Source organism: Camellia sinensis, chromosome 3 (assembly GCF_055761805.1).
Source record: "Camellia sinensis isolate YWXY chromosome 3, ASM5576180v1, whole genome shotgun sequence".
In the NCBI taxonomy this organism is placed as follows: domain Eukaryota; kingdom Viridiplantae; phylum Streptophyta; class Magnoliopsida; order Ericales; family Theaceae; genus Camellia; species Camellia sinensis.
In genome coordinates, this window is record NC_138963.1 from 175391491 (window position 1) to 175403006 (window position 11516).

At 37.0% G+C, this 11516-nt stretch overlaps 1 pseudogene; it reads right to left on the reverse strand.

Annotated features, from left to right (window-relative positions):
• Window positions 1-3939, reverse strand: part of LOC114315798 (putative laccase-9) — a 48468-nt pseudogene extending 44529 nt beyond the window's left edge.
• Window positions 3940-11516: the final 7577 nt, after the last annotated feature.

Consider the following 11516-nt stretch of genomic DNA (forward strand, 5'->3'; position numbering starts at 1 on the left):
TTAATTTTCACATGTTTTTCAACTATTTCAATTTAATTTTTCTGACAAAATATATTAAAGTACTAGACTACACAATGCATCAACGTTGCAAACTATCTTCCTTTTTTCTTTCTTTTTTAAAGTACATTGGAGTTTTTAGGTGGATAGACTGTTAGGTTCATATAGAAACTGAATTTTTAGTGTTTTTTTTTTAGTTAAAATATAAAGCGAAAAAACTAAATTGGTTGGAAATTATTTTTAGCATTTTAAGAAAAAACATGCAAAAAATATAGAGAATGAGAATGAGAATGAATTTTTAATTTTTTTAATAACTTTTTGACTAAAATAATATTATCATTCCAAACCCTAATTGCTGTTAAAATCACAAATTTTTCATCTAGGCCAAATTTATGTGCATATTTTTCTCAGCAAAAAATATAGAAATACAAACTAAACTATCAATTATTATATATATATTTTTTGTCATACGATAGGATGTTAGAAATTAATAAGTTAGATTACAATGAAAGGTCGCAATCGTTCCATCGACTCGAATCCTAAACTTTTGACCTTCTCACTGTCTCAAGGGACAATTACATGGACCAACTGTCATATCTATTATTATGTATCACTTAGTATGTTACAGTATAATGTTTCATTGTTCTGTCCATTATTATCTATCACTTAGTATGTTACAGTATATTTTTTCATTTATTACATAAATAATGTGACATGTACTACAGAAATATTTAATAATTTTCCATCGGAGTGTGCTTCCTTTTGCTTCTTGGTGTCGTAGTATATGTTTTTACTGTATATTTTGGTTAAAAGAAAAGAAAATTTTGTTTTGAGAGAAAGGTACCAGTGAATGGTGACACCATAATCACCATAATTATGGACATTCACAAATGCAGTATCCCCTTTATGAACTTGAATGGTAGGTCCTGGAAAACTATCATTCACTGTCAACATGCTCTTTGTCACACACAACTTTGTAAAATTTGTTTCCTTCAGCTGTCTAATGGAACACAAAAGGAAAATAAACAAAAATATTATCATACAAACCCAACACAACTGATAAAATATTCAACAATTATTCAATTTTGTGAGTGACAATTTGTCGATCAAATTATGCTATTCAATAAGAATATGTGTCATTTAAAGTCTAACCCGACTTAATTTTGGACTCAATCTGGTCATTCCTATTCTGACTAAGGGCCATTTTGAAAAATAGGTTAAAAGTCACTTCACAGCTTCTAACTCAGTTTCCTCTCTCACAAAAAAGCCAAAAAAAAGTTAAAAAGCAGCTTTTAACCGTATTCCCAAAACACCCCTAAAAAAAAAAAATTAAATTTCATATTCATCCACTTAACCAATATATATATATATATATATAAGTATTTTTTATTTTGAAACTATTAAATAAATTAAGCCATTTTAATTAATAACTATTTGAAATATAATAGTAAAATAAATTAAAACGATTTAACAAATGTTTTTTTTCTCTTTTTTGAACAGACAATTTGACAATGTTTGGATTTGGCATTTTAGCAAACGCTTGAATAATCATACTATTATTTCAAGCGTTAAAAATATCGACCACGGTTGGGGCAGCCCACCGAACTCATGGCCACACATTTGTTGGGCCCTATGAAAAGCCCAGGCAAATATATCAGTAAGAATCTTCTGTTCTTAAATAATTTTGTTTTCATGCCTCAAATCATTCACAATCATTGTATTATATAAGAATCTTAAGATGTGAAAATTTCAAGATATATTCAATGATTATGAGTGATTTGAGATAAGAAGACCTGATTATTTAGAGATAGAAGATACTTGGGCCAAATATACGACGTGAAGTGTGATTACGACATTAACATTGCATGTACAAAACTAATGCCTGTTGTAGAAGCTTTTAGTAAAAAAAATTAAAAAGTTATTATTTTTTTATTTTTTTGCATATCTTTATTTTTTTTAATAAAAAATTAATTAAAATAATCACTCCATAAAACAACTTTAAATAATTGCTCAATAAATAACTACCCATAATAAAGTAAGAAAAAATAAAAAGGTGAATAAGAAAGCAAGCAAACAAACAAAGAATTAAGAGAAACATTGACAAGGGTATTTCTTAATCAAACCATTTCATTGACACTCTCTTGCAATCCAAACTACGTGGTGTTTTGGAAGGATAATTAAAAAATTAGTTTTTTTTTGACTTTTTTCCGTTTATTTTATCTTTTTATAAGTAAAAAATATGAGAAATAATGTGATCCAAAACGGATAAAAAGTTAAAAGCTGATTTTTTTTGCTTCCAATTACATGACAATGAGTAACATGATACAGATGTCTCTATATATAGTAGTTGTAAGGAGTAATAATATAAAAGGAACAATATTAATAATTTTATCTTTATAAAATTGTAATAAATACATAATGTAAAAATTTGAATATGAAACATTATTTCCATGTAAATAACCATATAGAATTGATGTTGTAATGCACGAAAATGTTATAAAATTGGGTGTGTGTGAGTGTGAGTGTGTGAAGGTGGGAGAAATATATTATTAATTACTCACAATGAAGTCATAGAAATGGTCTTTGCCATGGACCAAGCTAGCCATAGAAAACAGTACTAGCATCCATTTTACAAACACAAACCCTAAACCCTCTGAAAGGGTACCCTTCTTCATCAACCCCATTTCTGCTTTCCACTGTTTTTCAGTAAACTAACAAATGCGTGTGTGTGTGTAAATACATATATATATATATATATATAGAGAGAGAGAGAGAGAGAGAGAGAGAGAGAGAGAGAGTTCCAGCAAAATACATTTCAATTGTCAGACTCAACTGTAAGTCCACCAAAATCCCCACCCTGCCGACCTTCATGACTACCATCAAGGATGCATTTAGGGGTGCTGGCAGTTGCACCTTCAAATTTTTTAAAAATTATTTATATTACACTAATGATTAGTAAAATAATTTTAAATTAAAGTATTTCACATTTTCAAAATTTCAATAGTTCACACTTTTCAAATTGTTTACATTAAATTTTTTAAAAAAGAGTTTTTAAATTGTGTTTTATCAAATATTAATCTATTCTATTTATTATCTGTATTATTTATTATATTTCTAGTGTTTAAAGTTACTTGTATTCTTTTATTTGTTTTTATTTGTTACTATTCTTCTTTTCTGTTCGTATGTCATTTATGTTTTTTTTTTCTTCTTCTTTTATAAAATCATATTTTAATTTGCTTTTACATCTTATTTTGCATTTATTATTATTTGTTCATTCTCTAGAAATAGAAATATTGTCTAAAAATAAAAATATTGTCTACTTAAGCATGACATTTTTAAAATAAGTTAATAAAATTTAATACCGCTTATTAAAATGAATTATCATTATACTCATAAAAACATACATTTTCAATTATAAATTTTTTTTTTCAAAAATTAAACTGCGCAATAAGATGGAAAATAATTTTGTAACAAGTTACTTGATCATATTTATTTATTGAGAAAAATATTAATTAAGGTTTTGATGTGGAGTTTATTATATATGGTTTTATACATATTATAAAAAGTGGCGATTACAACATTTTCAAACAATTAACTTTACTAGATAGAGACATAGGGAGTGTTTGATAACATGATCCAACACTTAAAACTGAATGTATTAAGTGTTAATTAATTAAGTTTGTTTCATAACTACAATTGATATCACTTAAAAATTTAAGAGCCTCTTAAAATGTAAGCTAAAATTTAAGAAAATTTTAAATCATACGAAACTTACTTAATTCTGACTAAATTTATAAATACTAAATCTAAATATCAATATACACTATTATAAACTCACTATCATCACCACCGCCACCATCACTATCACTATCACCACCGCCACCGCCACCGCCACCATGCTACCACCATCACTACCGCTACCGCTACCACTATCACTACCATTACCATCACCACTACTACCACCGCCACAGCTGCCACGACCGCCACCGCCACCACTACCACTACCATCATCATCATACCATCACCACCACTATCACCCCCATCACAATATAAAAATCAAAATATATAATTTAAAAATAATAAATTTCAAATTTAATCTTATATATATCACACAATTTATTTTTAATTTAGCGTTTAATTTTTTTTAAACAGTTTTTTAACTTAATGAATTCAACATTCAGTTTTCAGTCTTTAGTTTTCAATTTTCACCTTTATTAAACAACACCATAGTAATAGTTAATATTTAATGCAGACAATAAATATGTCAAATTATATTTTTGTTCTAAACTCTGTTGACAAAGAATGTCCGATTAATAGTGATATTATTCTTTTTTTTTTGTACTGATATAAATCAAAATTTAAAAATTTATAATAATTGTTTTGATAAAAAGTTACATATATTTTACCCCCCAAAAATCAAATCCTAAATCCATCTCTAACTACCATGAATGCAAACTCAATGGAGCTTTACGTTGGAAGTGATAGAGAGATGATGGATTAGTAGCTAAATATTTATAAATATGTTCAATGTGTATGTTTTGAAGTTTTGAGATGAGTAAAGTAGATTCACGTTATTAGCCCCTTATTAAAATATTTCCTTTTGTGGGAGTCGAATATTGGTGATGGTGGAGATGCGGGGTGTACTTAGAAAATCGCGATATATATTATATTCGGCTTCGTCTTGTATGATCTAGACGCCAAATATCTAATCGGCCATAGAACCAGTTGAACAAAAAGTCGAGTAAGAATTGGCATATGACAGAAGGGGCCGAATGAACAATCACACGATGGATTAAGATTGGGCCCGACCCTAGGGCCCAAAAGGGAATATAAATACAGGAGCATCAACCAAAGAAAGGTATGTGAAAACAAATCCAAAAGACTTAAGCCTCAAGCAAACAATAGACTTACACTAACTTGTCCATCGAAGTGCTACTTCCGACACCTCTCACTGGAGCGTTAATCCATTTTTCAGGTGACGATCAAAGGATTAGGGACGTGCTTCAGGATCCAAGAGTATTTCCAAACCCACTTCTCCACAACTGGCGCCGTCTGTGGGAGTATTCAAGCTTAGTCATGGCGAGCATCACGGAAGATCCTTCGATAGTCGTTGATGAAACTACACCAAGAGATGACCTCACTCCAAGAAACATGCTAGGACTGGAGAATATCACCGAGCGACGTGCCTTGAACTTTGATTTAGTAGCTCAGACCTCATCCTCAACTTCAATGCATGAGGCGATGCAGACGATTATAGATCAAGCAAAGCAAAATGAACAGTGGCTGGAGAACATGATGGTTGAGAATGAGCGCCTGTGCCAGGATTTGGCCTTGAAGGTGGCGAAGTCCCAACAAGCCGCATGACAAGACCGTAATCGCCCTTCGAGAAAGAAGGATGGTCGCCGACATCGATTTTAGAAATGCAATAATGATAGTGATTCAGACTCACCATCTCTGGGGCCCAGAAAAAAAGGGCTCGTTGATATATGCAGCTGATCTGAAGAAAGTCCATACGTACGGCATAGACGAAGGAGAAGCGATAATTCGGATGAAGAAGATAAACATGACCCATTCGTGTGATGAATCGCCAGGGCTGTGCTACCCAAAAAGTTCAAGGCATCGTCGTTCACCCTCTACGATGGAAAATCAGACCCACTGATTACATTCGTCATTACAAGCAAGCAATGATGCTCCATGCTGACGACGAAGCTCTCATGTGTCGGATATTTCCAAGCAGTCAGGGACCACTGATCGTGAGGTGGTACTATAAACTGGAGCCGGCATCGATTAAGAGCTTCCACCAACTCCAAAAGTCATTCAGGGCGAGATTCATCACTAATGAGGTCCAACCGAAGCAAGCCGATTCTCTCTGGGCCATTCAAATTAAACCGAAACAAACTCTTCCTGAATACTCGGCCCGTTATTGGGAGTGCTTTAATCTAGTAGATGATGCTTGCAATGATTCCATGGCCATCACCGCCTTTAAGATGGGATTGTATCCTAATAGACCCCTCCGCATTTCGTTAGCCAGGCGTCCCCCCAAAATCGTCTGGGCATTAATGAAGAAAGTCGAAGAATATTGCAAAGTGGAAGACGATGCCCTTTGAGTCAAAGCCGGACGCAAAGCCATTGAGACAGCCATGTCAGGAATTATTCAGCCGATTAGCGCTGTGCCCTCAAGAATCCCCGAGCGGCGGAATAGACCTAAACGAGATAAAAGGCATGACTCGCACCGATCAAACGACCAATGTTCACATCGAGCTAATGAACAGTATCAAGTGGATAGCAGGCGCACAAGGCGTTCAGGCAAGAAATACACGAAGCTGACAGAGCTGATCAATAAGATTCTATTGAAAGTACAACACCTTCCATTCTTCAAGTGGCCGCCCAAGATGATGGGACCTCCCGATACAAGAAGACAGGATAAACGCTGTGAATATTATAAAGACCATGGTCACGACACTGATAGTGGTTATTCATTAAAAGATCACCTTGAAGAGTTGGTGCAAGACGGCCGTCTTACGCAATACGTCCGGAAGAACAATTCAACAAATACAGTAGCTCTACGGCCGGAGTCACCTCCTCTTGGTGTAATTCATATGATATACAGCCTGCTGGCACCACCCGAGGTGCACACAATCCAGTTGCCGCCTAGCACCCATAGTACTTTGACCCCAGCGAAACGACCACACGACACTGGAAGGATTAGTTTTGATGACAGTGATTTAGTTAGAGTGACCCACCCGTACACTGATTCCCTCGTCATCGAGCTACGTGTAAATAGATTCACCATCGAGCGTGTTCTCGTTGACCAGGGCAACACTTTGGAGATAATGTATCACGGAACTTTTGTCAAACTTGGTTTTACCGATTCGGACTTGTCTCTGGCTGACTACCCGTTATTCGGCTTCAATGCTAATCCGGAGTATCCTTTAGGCAAGATCACACTACCAGTGCGGGCTGGCACCAGATCAGTACACGTAGAATTTCTGGTTGTCAAGCTTCCTTCGCCGTATAATCTGATCATGGGCAGAACTTGGTTACATACAATGCAAGCCGTGCTAAGCGCCTACCACCAACTGCTCCGTTTTCTGACTGAATGCGGTATTGAACAAATTCACGGCTCTCAGAAATTGGCGCAGGCATACTATCTTTTAGCTACAAACAGACCAAAGGAACTGGAAGTGCATTCAATTGAGGTACCTGTCACGACCCAAACCCGCCCCTATGGGTTTAGCACCGTAATCGGCCAGTAATTCGAGATTATTGAAGACCTGCTTAACAGTAAAACAGTAATATAGAGTATAGGGGCTGGCGAAAGCCAAAACAATAATTAAAATATGTCCAGTGAGCTGTGACAATCTGTATGCAAAAAGATTTTTTAAACATATTCACATTCAGGACAAAACAGTATATACAAACATCATATATAATCATTCAGGTTAGGGACTAAGTCCCTACCATAACAGTACAGTACAAATATTATTCAGTCTATACAATCGATACAAAATAGAGACAGAAAAGGGGGAATCTAAAACACCCCAAAGCAGCCTTAGCTTGGCAGCACTTGGGACCTTAAGGTGAGGCACGATGGTTGGCTTGACAAAATAAGAGCTAATCCGACGCTCCTAACTCTGGTTCGGTGCCTGAACACCTACATATATATAAAGCCCAGTGAATAACATATGCGTAAAGAGGTTAAGAATAAATGCCCTTTCAGTATTGAAAACAATCATTTATCAGTATATCAGTCATTCAATTTGTGGCTCATAATTCATGCCATAACAATCATTCAGAAACTATGATAGTCATATGTAGTACATCCAACAGCAAAACAGTACAGTAAATCTTAACAGACCGAACCGTCAGTTGATGGCCATCATATTAGTAAACAGTAGTGGTTCCAACATGGGAACCGACAGAGATCTCTGTGACAGTAGCAATACAATGCAGTAACAATAAATTGCTATGGATGCCACGAATACAGTTCACAAATAGGACAAACATTCATTCAGTAAACAGTGTCATTTCATAAAGCAGTACAATCATTTATTCAGAAAATAATCTCAATTGAACATATCTTTACAATATAGTTACTCACAGAGCACTGGGCTATAAGTAGCTAGAGCGTCCTCGGATGCCAACCCTACACAGTTACAGAATGAATACACACTAAGCTACACAGTTAGGAAAATAATAACTTAATCCCTAATTTGCCTCTGTGTGGTTCTACATCAATATCCTCACTAAGATGCCTTAAACTAGGCCTAGGAGTGCCTAGGATGGAATGAGGATGCAAAGATGCACTTTAAAACACTTTTCAGAATTTTCAGAAAACAGGGGTCTCACTCGAGCGTGGCTTTCTACGCTCGAGCGGACATGCAGAGAAAGGAGCTCCGCTCAAGCGTGACTTCCGTCGCTCTAGCGGACTGTAAGCTACAGTAAAAATACTAGATGCACAAAAATCACGCTCGATGGGCACTCGATCCATGCTCGAGCGTGAGACACAAGTCCTCACTCGAGGGTGCATTCCCTTGCTGGAGCGGACTGCAAACACATGTAAAGTACTGGATACACGCATTTCACGCTCGAGCGCCACTTTCCTCGCTCGAGCGGACTGCATGAACACAAGGCGTACGCTCGAGCGTGGAGTTCCTCGCTCGAGCGTGAGTCCAAAATCTGGAATTTCCAAATTTGAACCTCAAGCTCAAAACCAACTTTAAATGTATCAAATTCGATCCTTTTGGGCTAATTTTCTGGAAAATATTTGTAAACTCATACTATAACATGCTTTGAAGATCAATTTGAGAAATCAAAGCCCAAAGGTAGTCTAATTAAACACAATTTTCAAATAAACTTCAAGAACGTGAAGAACAATGCAAATTCAACACATGCATGGGTTCCTTGAAACTTCAATGCTCTAAAACAAGATCAAATGCAAGATTTAACTTCAAAACATGGTGAGTTCATGGATCAAGACCAAAAATATGAACATGCATGCAATGATTTCCATGAAAACAACTCTAAATTTCAAGATATGCACATGCATGCATGATACAAGCTTTAATTCAACAATTTAAGCCAATTCTAGACTCAACTCACTAAATTTCTATGAACCATGCAAGATATAACTCAAATGCAGCTCAAGAAGATGGTTCTCCTACCTTATGTCTTGAATTCAAGATATAGAAGCTCAAATATGTAAATGCTCTTCAATTCCTTTAATTTCCAAGCAAAACCCTCAAGTTAAACTCAATTTCTCTCTCTCTCTCTCTCTCTCTCTCTCTTAGTCGGCTCAAGCTCTCAAGAATGAATGAGGAAAAGGTGCTAAGACAATACAAAGGGTGAGAGAAGGAGTGGTCTAGCATAACCCACTAAGTGGCAAAATTGAAACAAAGGCAAACTAATGTGATACAACCTAATTAATCCAATATAATCATACCAAATCACAATTCAATTAAATTTACCATAAAACACATAAATTCTAACTAGCATAAAACATTAATCAATTTCAGATTCGGCCACCGATAAGGCCTTCAATTTACAGTTTAAACATAATACGTGAACAGATAATTTAGCAGTCAACAAATAGACATGCATTTAAACTAATGCACTCAATCAATCAGTTCAGAATCTCAGTCAATTAGTCAGTTAACATGCTTAATCGTAGATTAGCACTAATTAGTGGTGAGGGTTGTCACAGTACCGGATAGGGAGAGCCTTAAAGACATTGGGAGGATCCCAAGTGAAAAAGCAACCGAAGCCCTGCATCAGATCGAAATTAACGGAAATCCTGACAAGTTATTCATGATTGGCACTTCCTTGGATAAAGTCGACAGGCAGGAGTTAGTAGCATTCTTACTCGGCAATATTTGATGTATTTTCATGGTCCCCATACGAGATGCCAGGAGTAGACCCATCAGTGGCCCAACATCGCTTGAATGTCGATCCGAAATGTAAGCCAATTATTCAGAGAAGCCGGCGGTCAGCCGCGGAGCATGCTTCGGTCGTCGTTGAAGAAGTAGATCGGTTATTTGACGCCGGGGCGATTCGCAAAGTAACTTATCCTACATGGTTGTCCAATATTGTGGTCGTCAAGAAGAAGAATGGCTCCTGGCGTGTTTGTGTAGATTTTACGGATTTGAACAAAGCTTGTCCCAAGAACTATTTTCCCCTGCCCAGAATAGACCAACTCGTAGATGCAACGGCACATCATCAATGCATGAGCTTCTTGGATGCCTACAGAGGCTATTATCAAATTGCCATGCATCGGGAGAATCAAGAAAAAATCGTATTCCTCACCCCAAGAGGAACCTATTGCTACAAGGTTATGCCTCTCAGGCTGAAGAATGCGGGGGCAACTTATCAAAAACTAGTGACTTCCATGTTCAAGGAACAACTCGGCCGTACCATGGAAGTATACATCGACGATATGGTGGTCAAATCCAAGGAAAAGAACTCCCATTTAGCCGATTTGTCAGAATGCGAAAGTACAAGATGAAATTGAACGCTTCTAGGTGTGTATTCGGCATCGGATCTGGCAAATTCCTTGGCTACATCGTTAACCACTGCAGAATCGAAGCCAATTCAAGGCAAATCACTGCCATTCTAGAGCTTGGATTCCCTCAGTCAGTCAAAGAGGTTCAGAAGCTAATGGGGATGGCTGCCGCGCTAAACAAGTTTATCAGCCATTCCACAGATCGCTGCCGACAATTTTTTCACACACTTCGGCAAGGCAGAGCATTTGAGTGGACTCCCGAGTGCCAGGCCGCTTTGGATGGCCTGAAGTCTTATCTCCAATTAGTACCACTCTTGGCAACACTAGTGACAGGTGATCCCCTCATCTTGTATCTAGCAGTATCCGACCGGGCGGTCAACACCGTACTGATAAGGGAAGAACTTGGGGAGTAGCGACCAGTTTACTATGTGAGCAAGGCTATAGTCGAAGCCGAAACACGTTATCTTCCATTAGAAAAGCTTATCTTTGCTCTCGTCATGGTTGCAAGAAAACTGATGCACTACTTTTAGGGCATACCATTGGGGTACCAACGCAATATCCCTTCGGTCAGCGCTCCGTAGTGCAGAAGCATCGCGGCGTGTGTCGAAATGGGCTCTTGAACTCGGCCAATATGATATCCAGTTTCTACCCAGAACTTCCATCAAAGGGCAAGTGCTTACCGACTTTGTAGCCGAGTTCACAGAATCCCTCGCCGACTTTAAGTTTGATCAAGTGCAAACTGAGCCAAACTGGAGAATGTATGTTGGCGACGTTTGGCAGATGTATTGCGACGGGTCATCCAACCAGCGTGGCAGTGGGGCTAGCGTAGTAATCATGACCCCTAAAGGGGTAATAATCGAACAGGTCGTCAAACTGGGATTCGACACATCAAACAATGATGCTGAATACAAAGCACTGTTGACCGGCCTGCGAAATGCACTTCACCTCGGTGCGCGACGTCTATTTATCTTCTGTGACTCAAAGCTAGTAATCAACCAGTTAAAAGGGGAATATGTAGCCA